The following is an 18,261-nucleotide window of genomic DNA, read 5'->3' as shown; positions in this document are numbered from 1 at the left end:
TGCACACAGCCACTCCACAACCATCATTAAATTCTTTGAAGTCGCAATCAGATTAGTCAGATATAACTGGAAATTAACAAATTCATACTGAATCTTCCTTTTCAAGCCATACCCGTCCCAAATGAGAATTCAGTTTGACATTGGAAGTGATTGCTAGGTAAAGATTTCCTGTACTGATATTTGTCTGACGAGCAGGTTCAGATCTCCCTTTCTTAAAAAAAATTGAGCATGTAAGGTTGGAGTTGCAACACCTGCAAACCTCCTATTGCCTGGCACCCCTTTTAACTCGAAGCAGGATTGCATGCCTACATCTTAGCTTCTGATACATGGCCCCCTTAAAGTTCTAATAGGTTGGGTGGGATGCTCACACTCATTATAAACCAGAAAATCACACACAAGTGTGGACAACACACACGGACACACAAATGCATCAATGTTCAGGATTCATGCCTGAACTGAATCCCCTTGACTCAAATAAAGGCCCTAACAACTACATATGAAATCCCTCTGTGACAAGGTAGCTGCTCCGGGTAATTGCAAATGCCAGAGCAAATCTATATGCTGAGTCACAAAACGTCCCTGAACAGATCACAGTAAAAATGGCACAATATACAATCCTCCCTTTCCTTGCATCCTCACCACATTATTTCTAATTTGGATTTACTCTATCCATAAACCTCAAAAGTCTTGGAAAGGAAGTGAGGACGGTAAAATTCCATCTCAAAGGAAAACATGACTCCTGGATGAAATCGCAACTGTTTGTGAACCACCTGCACAACCACAATACTCACTTCCGTACAAATATTTGGCAAGCTGTCGAGTGTCTCACACGCCATGATCTACCCTGCCCATCATCTGCAAACTCCATTCAAAGTAAAAAAAATGCATGATCACTGAAGTTTCAGCGTAATGCTACTCAAGGTGAATGCAGAAATCAGCATGTAGTCCTAAAAGAATACTGATAGCAGAAAAACCTGCAATGAATGAGCTAACAAATGTAAATCCTTTTTGGCAACTACTATTTAGGAAACCACTTTGAAGTGGACCGAACGAGGCGACATGCTGTCATGCTGGCTTCTACATAGGTAGAGGGGGAAAAAAAACTGGTTCTGTGCATGCCTTTTTGTGAGATGATACCTTGCCCAGAACATTATTCTGCAACCAATCATACTTAACATAAACCAGCAGACAGTTGGTACACTGCTGAATATGTAGAGTCACAAACATTAGCCTGGTAGTTTCTCTAGTTTTCCCTCTCATTCAAATTTTGTCGTTACTATTGCAAAATAAGTTGGATGATGTTAATGATATTAGGGGAAGACTAAGGCAAGCAAAGACCATCAATTTATATAAACTGCAAGCAATATCGACAGCACCCAGATTAGAAACACTGAACTCTTCTGAATTGCAGAATTCATCCTATGGAATATTCCTCATTTTGTTCTGAGTTCAGCTGCTCCCTGTAACTGGATACTTTTGAAGCAGACCTACACCAAGGATCATTAAAATAGTTTACCTTTTTTTTCCACAGCGACTTTCCCTGAGTTCAGCTTGCTGAAGCTGTCTGCTGCTCAAAGGAAGTGTGCTACTGATCACATCAGCAAGCATCCTGCTACATCCTGTGCTGTGACACTCACTACACTGGTTAACACCTCTTTAAGAAATTCTACAAACAACGCTTGCAACTGTTCTCAGAATCTACACCAGTCCTCTGAGCTCCTTGAAATAGAGGCGGGTACCTCATCAAAGCACACCGTGCAGCTATTTCCTGCTTTGTCATTTCACTTCTCACAAACAAACAGCATTGATTGCCAAATTTATTTTTAATCAAAAAACCCACAGTTAATAATATGTTTTCCTGAATTAATTATCGTGACTCATGTTGATTTCTAGCACAGAACAATTCAGACATAAAATAACAGGGCAACATGGACATAAGTTGCAGTGACATTTAAGTAAATGGATGTATAAAGTAGACAATCCATTACTGACAGTAACATTGTAAATTTACAGAATATTTATTTTGCACTAATTAATGCAAAACACTACTCCTTCAATAGACAATTGATGGAAATCAGATTAAATTGAATTTTGGGCCTGAACAAAATAATTCCCATTTCCATGTAGCTCACCAGCTGTGGTTAGCACTGCTGCCTCACGGCGCCAGGGACCCAGGTTTAATTCCACCCTCGGGCATCTGTCTGTGTGGAGTTTGCACATTTTCCCCGTATCTGCATGGGTTTCCTCCGGGTGCTCTGATTTCCTCTCACAGTCGAAAGATGTGCCGGCCGGGCTGACTGGCTGTGCTAAATTGCCCAGTATCCAAGGATGTGTAGGCTAGGTGGCTTAGCCATGAGAGGTGTAAGGTTACAGAGAGAGGGTGGGATGCTCTTCGAAGAGTCGATGTGGACTTGTTGTTCTGATGGCACGTTTCCACACCAACCCTTCACAAGCAATTGCATGTGTGCCTTGGGCCCACATCCATATGAAAATGATGACTCTCGGTTTTGCTCCATAAGAACTGTGTTGAAGAGACAATTTCAGTTACTTCTAAATAAAAAACGGGACCACGTTGTACTCTACCGACAATAGTTGGCTCGTATAATTTTACAGCGAAGATTGTAATAACTGCTGTTTGAGTTTGGGTTCAAATGGAGGCCAGGCGGGGTAAACATAATAAAGCACCAAGATAGCTGGGTTCATGACCTCTCTGTGAATCAATCAAAAAACCAAATCTTTCCAAAAATGCGAAGGTTCCCATTTTGTTAAGAAAAAGTTTGGAAATACAGTCAAAGTCACAGTCTTTACTGCAGGGAAATAGGCCCTTCAGTCCATCACTTCCATGCTGGTCAACAAACACCCATCTAGATTAATCCTATTTTCCAGCACTCGTGTAGTCTTGTATACCTGTGTTTCTCCCTATCCCTCACAGTGAAATAACCAGATTTGGAAAAAGGTGCCTTGCCTCTTTAGCGCATTCGGAACAGCTCACAAAACTGATGCAATTTTGTTGTATGGCATAATAACTGGAGGCATCCATGTTTTCAAAGAGCTGAGCAGCAAGGTACACCAGAACTATCCGTGATTAATTATCAAATGCTAGATCATTCTTCTGGGTTCCAAAACTTGACATTTTTGTTAAAATATTCATGGATTGGAATGAGATGCTCCTACGTTACAAGGTTCAGAAGAGATTTACCAGGATGTTGCCAGGAATAGAGGATTGGAGTTATAAGGAGAGCTGGGACTTTTTTCACTGGAGCATGAGGCTAAGGGGTGACCTGATAGAAGTTTACAAAACCATAAGTGGTACAATAAGGTGAATGGCAGGTGTCTTTTCTCTATGGTGGGGGATTTCAAGTTTTAGGGGCATATTTTAAAGGTGAGAGGAGATAGATTTGCAAGGGACCTGAGCAGCATTTTTTTTTTGAAACAGAGAGTGGTTCATGTGTGGCATGAACGTCCAGAGGAAATGGTGGATGAGAGTATGGTGACAACTTTTAAAAGACATTTAGATAAGGACATGTATAAGAAATGTTTGGAGGGATTTGAGCCAAGCCCAGGCAGGTGGGACTCGTTTAATTTGGGATTATGGTCGTCATGGACTGGTGGGATCGAAGGGTCTGTTTCCGTGCTGAATAACTCTATGCCTCTATAATTTGGGGCTGTACTTCTGAGTCTCTATGTCATCTCAGCTAAGTCAAAATATTATTACAATTAATGACACTTTAACTAAGACGACAATTTCGTGTATGTCATTGGATTTTTTGCTGCATATTTTTATCAGGGGAAACATTCTTTTGCTTGCTTTCGAATGTGCAGATGCATTGCTGCCTCTCTCACAATCAGAAGACTCCAAAACTGTAAGTCCCCATGCAAATACGTAAGGAAAAGAAGTTACTTCTTGATTTCTCTTCATTCAATGATCGCACTTTCACACACAAGTAGCGTCCGCTTTAAAGAGGAAATACCCTGTATGCGGGCCAGTGCTGCTGTTGATCTCCATCCCAAGATTTTTCAGCTGTACAATGTTTAACTGCTCTCGAGATGGATTGGGTTTCTCAATCTCAACTGCTGTCCTGAAACCTGGTGCTTCCTAAACCACATTAAGATGTAAAGTTTGAAGGCTAGGGCCAAATCTAAAGGCACAACCTCAAAGGATTTCATGCTTAATCTTTTATTTTAAATCCATGAGAGAACTCTGCCTAAATGTTTTGTTTGCAGTCAGGTGCAGATCCGCCATAATCTAACTGAGTGGCAGAATAAGCCTGATGGACCAAATGTTCTATTGCTGTTCAAAACTCTCTAATGGAAGGTTTAAATCATAAGACCAAGCTATACCTGCCCACACAGGTGCACTGATGGCTAAAACACCCTTTCTTTTCAAGGAGTTGTATTCATTTACTTCGACACAGATAACGCATTGGTAACTGACTAAGAATAGCACTTGAAAACAAAGCATGAGTATCTTTATACCAAGATTTCTACACCTTTTTACCTGAAGGTAGCTGGAGAATTGTTCCTCTGCCTGCCCGATGTTTACAGTGACAGCATCCTGCGGCTCTGAGGTCAATTTTGAAAGAATACGGGACATAATCCCATACTACTACACACTTGCCATCAGGTGAAAGCAGATGCTTTCTAAAAGTATGGAGTTGTAGCCATCTAAGATCTCTCAAAGTTGGAACACAATACCTATTTGCTTGAAGAAATATAATGTCGCCTCAAGATGATCTGAACTTTTGTCTCAATGGCTAACTCCCTCAAAAAGCACAAATAAAACATTCCGGACCCTGAATGAGAGAATTTTGGTTTAACTCAAGTACAACGCCCTCAATTCCTCCATTAGAGTTCAAAGGCATGGATTTACACGCCCCCAAGATTCAACACAGAGTCATAGAGATGTACAGCATGGAAATAGACCCTTCGGTCCAACTCGTCCATGCCGAACAGATATCCCAACCCAAACTAGTCCCACCTGCCAGCACCCGGCCCATTTCCCTCTAAACCCTTCCTATTCATATACCCATCCAGATCTCTTTTAAATGCTGCAACTATACTAGCCTACACTACTTCCTCTGGCAGCTCATTCTATTCATGCACCACTCTCTGCGTGAAAAAGTTGCCCCTTACATCTCTTTTATATCTTTCCCTTCTCACCCTAAACCTACGCCCTCTAATTCTGGACTCCCCTACCCAGTGAAAAGACCTTGTCTATTTACCCAATCCATGCCCCTCATAATTTTATAAACCTCTATGAGGCCACGCCTCAGCCTCTGACGCTCCAGGGAAAACAGCTCCCACCTATTCAGCCTCTCTCTATAGCTCAAATCCTCCAACCCTGTCAACATCCTTGCAAATCTTTGCTGAACCCTTTCAAGTTTCACAACATCTTTCCAATTTCACAACATCTTTCCAATAGGAAGGAGACCAGAATTGCATGCAATATTCCAAGTAGCAAACGTGCTCTCTCAGTTGGGTGACAATGCAGAATGGTCACATTCCTTATGTTTCTTTTCACTTCCAGTGAGTCCATTATTGCTGCTGCCTCCATACAGTCGAGTGGTTTTTGTGCCTTGCTTGACAATATCAGACAAAAATATAAATCAAGCTCAACTTTCATTACCTTAGCTTCGCCTCAGATGGCCAATGCCCCAAATCATTCTTGGCAAGTAGACTGACAAAATAAAGCTAATACCTGGATTGGCATTCAGTTTCTGGGCACCTAAATTTTATCACTGATACAAATTACAATCAATCTTCCTAATTCTGTGCAACAATTTCTCTTTCCTTGGATTTATATGGTTCAGAGGTGCAAGATACCCAGTTTCTATAATAGGCTCAGGGTTTTTTTTAATCTAAGTCATACTGAGAAGTAACAGAAGATTTATAATTCAATGAATTGTATTGTAATTGAAAAGGTTTTGTATTATACTCTGAACAGCTGCCCAGTCAAAGATTTACTGAAAGAACCGGGCTCCACAAGAGACTGGGGTGATGAATAATCCAAAAAAAATCTAATACATGTTACTTTGGCAATGTGTATTTTTGGTGAATTAGACTGGAGGCATGTGATCAGTGGAGTACCACAAGGATCGGTGCTGGGTCCACTATTTTTCGTCATTTATATAAATGATTTGGATGTGAGCATAAGAGGTATAGTTAGTAAGTTTGCAGATGACACCAAAATTGGAGGTGTAGTGGACAGCGAAGAAGGTTTCCTCAGATTACAATGAAAACTTGATTAGATGGGCCAAAGGGCTGAGAAGTGGCAGATGGAGTTTAATTTAGATAAATGTGAGGTGCTGCATTTTGGGAAAGCAAATCTTAGCAGGATGTGTAAACTTAATGGTAAGGTCCTAGGGAGTGTTGCTGAACAAAGCGACCTTGGGGTGCAGGTTCATAACTCCTTGAAAGGGTCTGGCTCTGTGTTGAACATCTCTATGACTCTATGACCTTTACTGATATTTCTCATTTCATTAAAGTAAAAACAAAATATTGCAGATGTGGTTAATTAAAATAAAGAAACAAAAAGAGCTGCAGAAACTCAGCAGATTTTACAGCATCAGTGAGGTAGATGCTTTTCTTTTGCCATGTCTGAATCTTGTTTCTAAATGTTGTAACTTTCAAGCAGGACTGTTCCTTGTTCTGTGATTCACATATTCTGGACAAATGCTTTAATTATTAATGACAATCATTGCTGCTCCCTTTGCTTTTTATCCCATGACATACTTGCCATCTAATCTTCCCCCTCCCTGCACGCAATCCCAGGATTTGTCCTTGATAATCCCACCCACTCCCCCCTTTCAAAGATGTAAAACTCAGCAAACATTCAGTTTCTTCAGTTCTAAAGAGTCATATTCGACTCGAAACATCAACCGTTTCCCTCTCGACAAACGTTGCCAGACCTGCTGCGTCCAGCACTTGCTGTCATTTCTGGAATTGCCAAAGGATTAGTGATGCAGTAACTTGGTTGGAAGCTCTAACACTGTAAATGTGGAGGTGATGAACAGCTGATTTGACGACCTATCTTGCTGTCACTTGTAAAGACCAACTGAAACTGGAGGGACAATCAGGCTTTATGGACCGACCAACATTGACCATTTAGCACTATTATCTTTATGATTACAGCAGTATAGTAGTTACAGTACTGAACTCATGGGTCAGAGATTGAGAGCTCAAATCACAGCATACCTGGTGGAACTGAAATTCGGTAAATCTAGCAAATTGGTGAAGGAAATTGACAGTGAATACTGAAACATCAATGCTCAAAATGAATGCCCTGCAGGTCTCAATAGCTCTATATTGTCTAAGTTGCAGGTCAGCAAGATAAAATCTTATTGCTTTTTGGACAACTGGAGATAAAGGATCAATGCAGCCTTGGTGGTCAGACTTTGGAACCAATTTTTTTTATATATAAAAGCATTAAAAACACAAACCTGAATACAGAATTTGGGGATAAAGTGCATAAAGTTCTCTCGAAGATGTCATATTTCTCTGGAGTAGGAGTGAAAACAATGCTGTGATGGGAAATTGATTCACCTGGAGAATGGAGGAATTTTTACATCTCTCCAGACATTGTGAAGCAGTTATTTAAAAGCATCAAACTGATCACCTTTAGGAAAACACTCACACCTTGTCTCCAAGGCTTAGACATCCCAACCATTGGGCAATAATTTATTTCTTTACGTATACAAAATGGTTACTTACTCCTATTGCTTCAGTGACTTTTTGTCATTTGATTATTCTGAAGGACGAAAGGTTCAACTCATTAGATGCAGAGAACTCTCATCACTCTGCTCCAATAACCACTGCACCCCAAGGCTGGTGTGATTCTGGTATCTTGGATTTTAAACAGTAGTGGAGTCTCTTGCGTGGCATTTCAACGAGGACAGCAAAGAGACCTTTGCCTGCAGTTGGTGTGTGTAATAAGGTAGCCAGACCATTAGATCTAATTAGTTTCAAACAACTGTCAATCAAAATCCCAATTATCCTAATGAAGAAGGTCATTCAATTACACTATAAAAATATTTATTAAGCGTAATATACATTTCACGGAGCCCTTAAATGACAAGTCATTAGAAAATTGTGCCAGTTAGGAAGGAAGATAATTTCTAACATCGAAATTCTCTGCCTAGACCTATTCTTGCACAGAAAACAATGATTAACCCATAGCTTAAACATGTGTATAGTTCTACAGGACTGCAGCACAGATAAATATATATCTGTAAATCATAATGTTTGTTTTAAAATTAGTTATAATAATCCTTATAATTCAGCTAATAGCTATAATTGCAAACTTGAACAATTCAAAAGATACCCAGCCAGTTGCATCTCTACCCACTTAATACCAGAGGAAAGTGGAGATAATCCAGCTGGAAGCTTGTGGAGCACATGAGGTAAACAGTTTAAACTCAGACAGGGCTGGTACTCTATCATGATTTATCCTGACCTCTATAATTTAGAGCACTGCATCAAGCTGTGCCACTGAATTGCCACAGCTTCTTATTTCAGTGAGAATATGAAAACGACGATTCATAGCCCCCTGCTGCAGTCAAGTGTCACTGACTGACATCCTGATGTATTTAAGCAGCATTCTTTTATAAGTAATAAACCAATGTGGATTATGTACTGACACAATAGCTTCCATCTTGACATAAAGCACAATCATTGATGCTTACCAAAACTAGACGAAACCCCCATACCACGAGGCACAGCACCTACATATGGTACTGCAGTATGACTTGCCTGACTTCCTATTATTCTTTCTCATTTTTAAAACACCAGAATAAAACTTCCATGATGTCTTACCAAACAGAAACACTGCAAAGTACTTCCAACAGTGCATTACCTCTGGGCTGCAAGAAGCAGTTGTTCATCTAACTGCAGCAACTGTTCTGCACTCAAGCATTTCACAAACAGGAATACACAGCTGACCAGCTAATCTGTTCTTAAAGGCCATAGACCTGAAACATTAACTCGGTTTTGTCGCTCCACAGATGGGAGTGGCATGCCGAGTATTACCAGTCATTTTCCTCTTTTTTATTTCTGCCTTTGCAGTTACCAGTTGAGGGAATAATGAGGGTGCGATGCAAAAGGCCATGGTGACCTTTAGCTGAATGGAGAGAAAATGAGATGGTCAACTAGGGCAGATTTATATAGATTTTGAATGTGTATGCTTGCTCGTCTTTAAGTGATTCATAACTACCATCGGTTGCACTGAACAAACCTTACATCCAATAGATATTTACTAATGTTGGCTAATATGTATTGAAAAAATTAACTTTCTCACAGTAACGACAGAAATTGTTGATGAGAAGTTGTGAAAGGCTTTGAAATTTAATATTGGTCAATCTAATTGACAATGTGGAATACAGCAAAATCTCAAAAGCTCTCTCACATTCCATCCCTCAGGTTGATGTAAAAGAGGAACAATCTGGCTTTTCTGGAAAATGCTTGCCCGTTGTCTAGCACATCACTGATCCTAACCTAATCCATGAACAGATCTTTTGTCAGGACACTTGGGCCCTCTGAAATTCTCTTCCAATATAACCCACTGCTCTTCAATGTGCGGAATAGAAAGAAATGAATAGGTTTGATTGTCTTGAGTCTCAAAGTATAGTGGAATGACTTGACAACTCTCATCTGCATTTCTCAACTTTATCAACATGGTACCAAAATTAATATGTCTTTCAAATTTCACAGAGTTTTACCATAATGAGAAGGAATTGCCCCACAACGCAATGGAAGTGTGACTCATCTGTAGCTTACTTGAGTATCTGAAATCACGTCCAATTCATAAGCAAAATTAAACGCAGAAGAAAGCAAAAAGAATGGCCAACTGGCTGCATAAAGAATTAAATTTACAGACCAGGCATGGTGAAAACTCCAGACATTTATTAGAAGTGACAAAAACTGCTTTGTCCTCTTCTCTGTGGCTCAGTGGAAAATAAGGACTGAGATCTAAATGATACATTGCTTTTGAAACAAAATATCACATGCCTGTTAACAAAGAATGCCACATAAATTTGGTGCACTAAAAATTATACATGTTACTTTGAAAAAAAGGTTTTCGATTTTCAAAAAAACAAAAATCCATCAACAAGTTGGTTTACAGATTGAAGGTAATCGGATAATTCAAAGGAGCATGGCCAACAGATTTGCACACTCCTTCTGACAGCACAGATCGTTAAACAGCCTGGGCTAAGCTGCCTGCAGCTGGCAGCAAAACCGACAATATGCTGGTAGGTCTGTGCAAGTACTGGAATCACACACAGTTACAAACAGATAGCGTCAGTAGAGTGATCAGTTAGTTATCATCAGTATAACATGTCTCCATTCTGTTTGAACAGCACATGCTTATAGAACCATTCCAACGTCAATGTTTCTCCTTCCCCAGACTGAGACCAACACGCCTGCTACACAAGTCTTAAATATGGAAAGTTCAGCTTTTTCTCATGTGAACAATCTCCCTGCACCAATAGACACAGCCCGCGAAAGCCATCAATCCATGTCAAACGCCACAGATTCAAGTAACTGAATTCTGAAACAGGCCACTACAACCTCATGGGCCCAACCCTCTGTGTAATTAATCTGTTCGCATGTTTGTGATTGAAAAGAACAGAAAATTCAGAATCTTGCATCCAACGATTAACTCAGCACAAACTCAATCTGATCCATCCTGGCCAATACTAAAGAGATCTGAATCAGCCCAGCTTACGGTCTTTCCATCAGTGTGGGTTCAATTGTTAATTCTGGACACCTATCCCATGAGGGAAGTAATTAACTGACAAGCGCTTGTCATCGAACATTAAGCCAATGGATGGTATTTTGAGAAAGAGTGTGACAATGATGCACTGGCTTGGCCATTTTGGTTTTTCTATCCAATCAACTGAAGTCAGGGTGCAGCAAATGTACAGGAATAAGCAGGGCTCAATAACCTGCCTGTTGTGAAAAATTAATATATTCAAACTGCTTGTGTTAACAAAATGCCAGAGGTAAAACAATGCGAGCTCCATAATTTGAACAAGGAGGTTGTGGACTCAAGTTGCCTTCCAGAGGCTTGAATGCATACTCCAGGATGATGCTCCTGTACTGCACATTCATGAGCTGATGGCATTTGGGGCAATTGTTTATCAAGGGTCACATTTAGCTACTCAACTGGACAGTGGTCTGCAGGCAGGAATCAAACATGAGCAGGACATTTCTTTCAACGTTAAGGTGAAAAGTAGCCCACCAACCAACATCACACACAGATTCTTCTATAACGTGATGGTTGTGTTCTTGGTGCACCCTGGCATTGTAGAAAAATGGTGCTTTAGAAACAGCACTGAGTTTTGGTGATGTAATCACTTTACAGCCAACACACATTTTAAAAGATTGTGCTTTAGAAACGGTGTCCCCAATTTGTCAATCACGTTACAGCGAATTCATGTTAACGAAACACACATTATAGCAGGATGACCCCTATACTCTAGTCAGTTTTATCATTTACGTTTGCTGTGTGCATATTGACTGTTGTATTGTCCCACATTATGGCAGGGTGGGTTTTCCAATAGACGAAGATGCAGTCTCCAATGCTGACAATTGCTCAGATTATTGTCTACTTATCTTTTTGAAGCCTTGCAGTCAGGGTGTTTGATCTGGTCTGGAATAACAAAGCCGCAGCAAAGTGATCCCAGAGGGATCAGGCAGTGGAACAACACAAAGGACTCCCATCCCTCTCAGCTGTTGTATCTGCACACATACTTAGAGATCTCAAGCCTTTCAACAGGGTTAGCGAGTAGTGAGTGTGCCCGAGGCTGCATTGAATGAGGAAGTGGATGTTGGACTGGGACTTGGTAGTCAGATTGAGGCAGTACTGGATCAGAAGGGTGTGGGGAATCATTTTCAGAGAGTGGGTATGAGCTCTAATTGGGGGTTGGATGTGAGAAGTTAATCAAATACCAAGACTAAACAGTGTTCCAATTGTGCGATACATAACCAGACAAGTCCTTCCTACTTAGAAACGAAAACAGAAGTTGCTGGAAAGGCTCTGCAGGTCTGGCAGCATCTGTGAAGAAAAATCAGAGTTAACATTCCAGATCTGGTGACCCTTTCTCAGAACTGATAGCAGCTAGGAAAATGGCGGTTTATATGCAGAAGATAAGGAGATAGCATGAGGGCGGGGGTAAGGGGTAAACGATAGTTTGGGATAGAGTTCAAAGAGCGAGAAGCACAGGTGAACAGCCAATGGAGTGGATAATGATCTCTCTAGGAGAGTGAATAACTGTTAATGAAGACTGTTAGTGGCTAACGATAGGTAGTGTGTAATGGCAGACTATGTGATAACAAGAGATGGAAATGTGTTGCTGGAAAAGCGCAGCAGGTCAGGCAGCATCTAGGGAACAGGAGAATCGATGTTTCGGGCATTAGCCCTTCTCCTATGTGATAACAAGGCCTGGCTAGTGGGGATCGGGGGCTAGGGCATGGGAGAGTTCAGGCTCTCAAATTATTGAATTCTATATAGAGTCCGAAGGGTTGCGGGGTTCCCAAGTAGAAAATAAGGTGTTATTCTTCCAGCTTGCGCTGAGCTTCACTGGAACACTGTGGCAAGCCAGAGACAGAGATGTTGGCCAGGCAACAGGGTTGTGTGTTAATGTGACAGGCAACTGGGAGCTCAGAATCTTTTTTGCGAGCAAAACATAGATGTTCTGTGAAACAGCCATCCAATCTATGCTTCATTTTCCCAATATAGAGGAGACCACATTGCAAGCTGCAAATACAGTTGACTGGATTGTGTGAAGTGCAGGTAAAGTGCTGCTGCACCTGGAAGAGATGTTTGGGTCCTTGGATCCAGAGAAGGGAAAAGGTAATGGGCAGGTGTTACACCTTTGGCAGTTGTAGGGGAAGGTACCGTAGGTCTGTGGGAGGGTGTTGGGAGTGAAGGTAGAGCAGACCAGGGTGTCCAATGGAATGGTCCCTGCAGAATGTGGACAAGGAAGAGAAGGGAAATGTGCGTCTGGTGTAACATCTCGCTGATGATCTTCTGGATGTGGATGTTGGTGGGATGGTAGGTAAAGACAAGGGGAATCCTATCGCTGTTGTGGGAGGGAAGACAGGGGATGAGGGGAGAACTGCAGGAGATGGTCAGATCTGGCTGAGGGCCTGGTCGACAATGGTGCTGGGGAATCCTCAGTTGAGGAAGGTGGTGAACATTTTGGACTCTTCCTTATCAAAGTTGTCCTCATTGGTACACATGCAACAGAGACCGCGGAGCTGGGAGAATGGAATGGCATCTTTACAGGAAGCAGGGTGCGAGGATGTATAGTGCAGGTGGCTGTGGGAGTCAGTGGGTTTACAGTGAATATTAGTGGTCAGTCTATCTCCAAAAATGGAAACTGAATTGTCGAAGAAGGGAAGGGAGGAGTCAGAGATTGACCAGGTGAAAGTGAGGGCTGAATGGAAATTGGAAGCAAACATCGATGAACTTCTCCACTTCTAGATGAGATAGGAAAGCAGCACCAAGAGAAAGGGTTATGGGTGGGGTCCGGAATAGGACTGGAACAAGGAATGTTCCACGTACCCCACAAGAGACAGGTTTAACTGGAGCCCAGGCAAGTATCCACGGGTCACCTGAAGAAAACTGGAGGAGTTAAATAAGAAATTGTTTCGGGTGAGGACCAAGTGGAGGAGGGTGGTGGTGGGTGGGGACTTTGCTCCAGGAAGAAGTGGAGAGCCATGCGACTATCCTGGCAAGGGATGCACTTGTAAAGGGATTGCACGTCCATGGTAAAGAGGTGGCGGCTGCAGCCTGCAAACCAGAAATTCCAAAACAGGCGTAAAGCATCAGAGGAATCACAAATGGACATGGGCAGGGACTGAACCAGGGGGAAAAGACAGAGTCAAGGTTGGAAGAGATGAGCTCCATGGGGCAGGAGTAGGCTGAAGCAATGGGTCAGCCTGCCCGGTCCTGTTTGTGAATTTTCAGAAGGAGATAGAAGCAAGACTCCAACCTTCATAGGTTCAGAAGGTGCACTGTTGTTGTTGACAGCATGGGACCTTAAGATTACTGACCAGTGGCACAATAGAAAAGCATCTGGAGGGTTATATATAGAACTATATGACAACCGAAGAGACAGCAGTGCCAATTAGCACCAATAGAAAAAAAACACAGGGGAAATACCAATATTGAATTGGAAACAGGTTTACTCATCTGTCTGCTATGAATGAGCATACTCATCACTAACAGTTCCTCTGGTTATGTACCTAAGAAAGACATTAATGAATCATTTCCATGAACAATACTAAGCCTGAACTCACTGGTTCTTGACCGGCTCAAAAGAATTACAGTGGAAGTCCATTGATATGTGAATGCTGTAGCTGGATTGTGTTAATAGAAAAACTATTTTCTCCTATTTTTCACCTTCAAAATGAATTTTTACATGAATATTCACCTCTTTTCAGAGGTGTACGAGACCCTCATATTTAAAGGACGTTTGCAGTGCATCGAACCATGTTATAATGAAGACCCACCTTGTTCAGGAGAAGATACCCTTACTTCTTCAATGGAGTGATGTAAACAGGAAATTACAATGAAGAAACAAGATTTTTTAAAAATTACTCATTAAAGATCAAAAATTCATTAAAATGATCAGATCCTTTAGACCAAGAAAAAAGGAAATGCATGTTTGAGGTTAATAAATAAAATAACAGAGACAAAATATAGGAAAGAGGAGCAGGAGTAGGCCACTCCAGCCCTTGAGCCTACTCTGTCATTCAATAAGATCGTGGTTGAACTGATTACTCCGCATTCTTGCCTATCCATGACAACCTCCCTACCTTTATCAAGAATCCAACTATCTACCTTGACCTTAAAAATATTCAATGATTCCATTTCCCCCACTTGTCAAGAAAGAGTTCCAAGGGCTCACAACCTGTTGAAAGTATTCCTCCTCACCCCTGCCCTTACTGGGCTGACCTTGTTTTTTTAAACAGTGACTCCTAGTTCGATCCTTCAAAGAGGAAAATGTCCTTTCCATATGTATCCTGTCAAAACCCTTCAGGATGTTTCAATCATCTCGCCTCTTACTCTTCAAACTGGACTGGATAAAGTAGACTGTCAACGTTTCTTTGCAAGTCAAGCAGGCTATTCCAGGTATTAGTCTTGTAAATCTTATCTCAACTGCTTCAAACACATTCACATCCTTCCTGAAATAAGGAGGCCAACACTATGCACAGGATTCCAGATACAGTTGCAGTGATGGCCTGTATAATTAAGCTTAACCTTCCTACTTCTGTATTCAATTCTCTTTCCAATCAACAATGACATTAGCCTTCCTAATTACTTACTGCATCAACATTCTAACCTTGTGATTCATGCACTTGAACCTCTAGTTTCCTCGGTTTCTCTGGAATCTCTAATCATTTTGATCATTTGCTTCTTCTCTTCCCCCAGTGTTAACTTTCCTATCCTATCAGTCTGTGTGTCAGGGACAAATTTAGCAACCATACACTGCCCCTTCATTCAAGTCATTTACATATATTGTAAAAGGTTGAGACCTCTGCATTGATCTCTGTGGTACAACGTTCATTATATCTTACCAATCCAATAATGATCCTGTTCATGCTTCCCCTCTAATAGCCAATCTTATATCCATGCTAATATATTCACTTTCACAACAAGCTATGGATTTCTGCAATAACCTTAGATGTGACACTTTGTGAAATGCCTTCTGGAAATCTAAGTACAGTACATGTTACTCCTTCAAAGAATTCAAAAAGATTGGATAAACATTATTTCCTTTTCCCTATGTTGATTCTGTCTGACTGAAATCTCCCAGTGCTCTACTATACTGATTTCAATAACACTTCTAACATCTTTACGACAAAGCTGACAGGCCTGTAATTTCCTAATTCTGTCTTCCTTTAAGAATAAAGGAGTTACATATATCCAAAGAGAACAATGAAACAAGAAAGTAATCATAGGTAATATATTTCCACGTTTTAGCTTTTAAGCTCGACAAAGTCCATTGCAAAAATGGAAAAAGTCCTGTTTGGTTAACCATACAGCCTTTATTAACAAAAACGTGACAGGAAATTGTTGGAAGAAGCAACACTTTTGGGAAGTGTACTCAATTTGTTACTGCTGTTTGTATCTACTCCGACCAGGAAATCTGTTGTCATAGTTACAACACACTCATTCATTTCGCACTATCCTCATACATCCACTGCAGCTCATGCAATTGCTCTGTGGTGTCCATTATCCAACCACCCTGAGCTTGACCCCTCTTTCTGCTCCCCTTCAATTTGGTCCCTGCAAGAGGTTGTCGTGGATAGGCAAGAATGCAGAGTAATCAGTTCAACCACGATCTTATTGAATGACAGAGTAGGCTCAAGGGCTGGAGTGGCCTACTCCTGCTCCTCTTTCCTATATTTGCCTCTGTTATTTTTTATTAACTTCAAATATGCATTTCCTTTTTTCTTGGTCTAAAGTATCTGATCATTTTAATGAATTTTTGATCTTTAATGAGTAATGTTCAATTCCGATCAAATGGCCAAAACACTGATATTTTATTTTGCACATTTTTAAGAGCAGTATATATTTTTGAAATCAAGGGCACAATTTGTTAGGCTTTAAAATGTTAGAATGACAAGAAGTAACTTAACTGATTGCTAATATTACAATAATTAGTGTTTTGATGTTTATTAGGAAAACATGCATTTTCCCTTCAGAATAATCAGATGTGAGATGAAAACTAAGAGAAAGACCATCACCTATTTCCCTCGATTTGCTAACGTAAGAAGATCAGGACAAGTACACTCAGCTGGTCTTACAGTAGAAATGGATCATCACTGGGCAAAAATGAAGACTGCAGATGCTGGAGATTAGAGTCGAGAGTGTGGTGCTGATGAAGCACAGCAGCTCAGGCAGCATCCGTGGAGGAAAATAGATGTTTCGGGCAAAAGCCATTCATCAGGAAGCCCTTCCTGATGAAGGGTTTTTACCTGAAACATTGATACTCCTGCTCCTCAGATCCTGCCTGACCTGCTGTGCTTTTTCAACATCACACTCTCAACTTAGATCATCACTGATCCAAATCCAAACTACATTGCTGCTTCTTAGTCCATAAGCCTTGATAAGTTTCTGGTCCACGGTTTGAATGTGCAACTCAATCACAACAAGATGATAATTGCAGAGGCACTGCTTTTGATCCAAAATGGCTGGCAAAGGTATTTGTCAGATGTTGGAACATGACAATAAATTCTTTTGCACAAATTACCTTGTAGGTGGTGATAGCTCTCTGCATGCGTGCAAGTGATTAAAATGGAAATGGAATTGTTCTGGATGAATAAAAACGAAATTTGATTAATAGCCAAATCCAAAGGTAAATGCAGTTACTGTGTTTTCAATATACATTACAATCTAGATAGTCATATATTGTCTATTTCCTCATTGGGCTGTGGGTGCAGGAGCAACAGAAGACAGTGGTCTTTCACTAGCAAAGAACCTGCGAGTGTACAGTTGAGCTGTGAACAAATGACCTTATTACAAAGACTGCTACTGTGACAACAGAAAGTGTATATGCAAATAACACTAATGAAGGCCATTATATTCTCCCAATTACTGTCATGAACAAAGCAACACTTCTCATTCTTATTTACTCCGGTGAGTGACTCATGTCTTCAAATAACTCCTTATATTCACAGCCTCACTATACTGCTTCTCTGTGAATATAGCCCCACAAGCGATGAACTTCTTTATCTAGCTTGAGAGGAATCTCTCATAATCCCTGGTTATCTTAATCAATGCTCCATTTGTACAGTTAATCCTCTTTCATTTAATCCTCCAATAAAGCTACTTGTCAGGACAATTTAATTTGCTACGCAGTTTGCTTCTTCCACCTGTACCAGATTATTATCTCCTACATCATGACATTATGGATTTAATTACAACTCAAAAAAACAATACATATCAGGATATAATTGAACACAAAGCATTACAGTTGTTTACTATCATTCAATATCAAAAACTGAGCACAGTACTGCATTGAAAAACACCATTGTTTGAAAGAACAGATTTAAAGCAAGGTTGGAACTAACCTATTTAAACAAGCTCTGGTGATTTTGAAATTGTTGTTTTATAGACTACATGTCAGTTTTTCAATTACACATCGCCCCCACCCTACAGTGCTGATAGATATGTAAGAGTTCCTTGTTAAACAAAGAAAAACATTAACTTTTAAGCCTTGAGTGTAACAAGAGATTCGACTGCTATTGATT

The 18,261-nt window shown here is 40.7% G+C and overlaps 1 protein-coding gene across 14 annotated transcripts in view; it reads right to left on the bottom strand.

Moving 5' to 3' along the window:
* LOC122553704 (alpha-(1,6)-fucosyltransferase) overlaps nt 1-18,261 on the bottom strand; it is a 747,121-nt gene that overhangs the window by 255,248 nt on the left and 473,612 nt on the right. Inside the window, exon 1 of one of the 14 annotated variants that reach the window (XM_043697914.1) lies at nt 1,517-1,598. The exons of the other annotated variants lie outside the window; for them this stretch is intronic. The gene's annotated coding sequence lies outside the window, so the exon portion shown is untranslated. Of the gene's footprint in view, nt 1-1,516; nt 1,599-18,261 lie in introns of those variants that run through there. 14 annotated transcript variants of the gene reach the window in all.

This window comes from Chiloscyllium plagiosum, chromosome 10 (assembly GCF_004010195.1).
Source record: "Chiloscyllium plagiosum isolate BGI_BamShark_2017 chromosome 10, ASM401019v2, whole genome shotgun sequence".
NCBI classification, from domain to species: domain Eukaryota; kingdom Metazoa; phylum Chordata; class Chondrichthyes; order Orectolobiformes; family Hemiscylliidae; genus Chiloscyllium; species Chiloscyllium plagiosum.
This window is presented reverse-complemented; position numbering and strand designations above follow the sequence as displayed.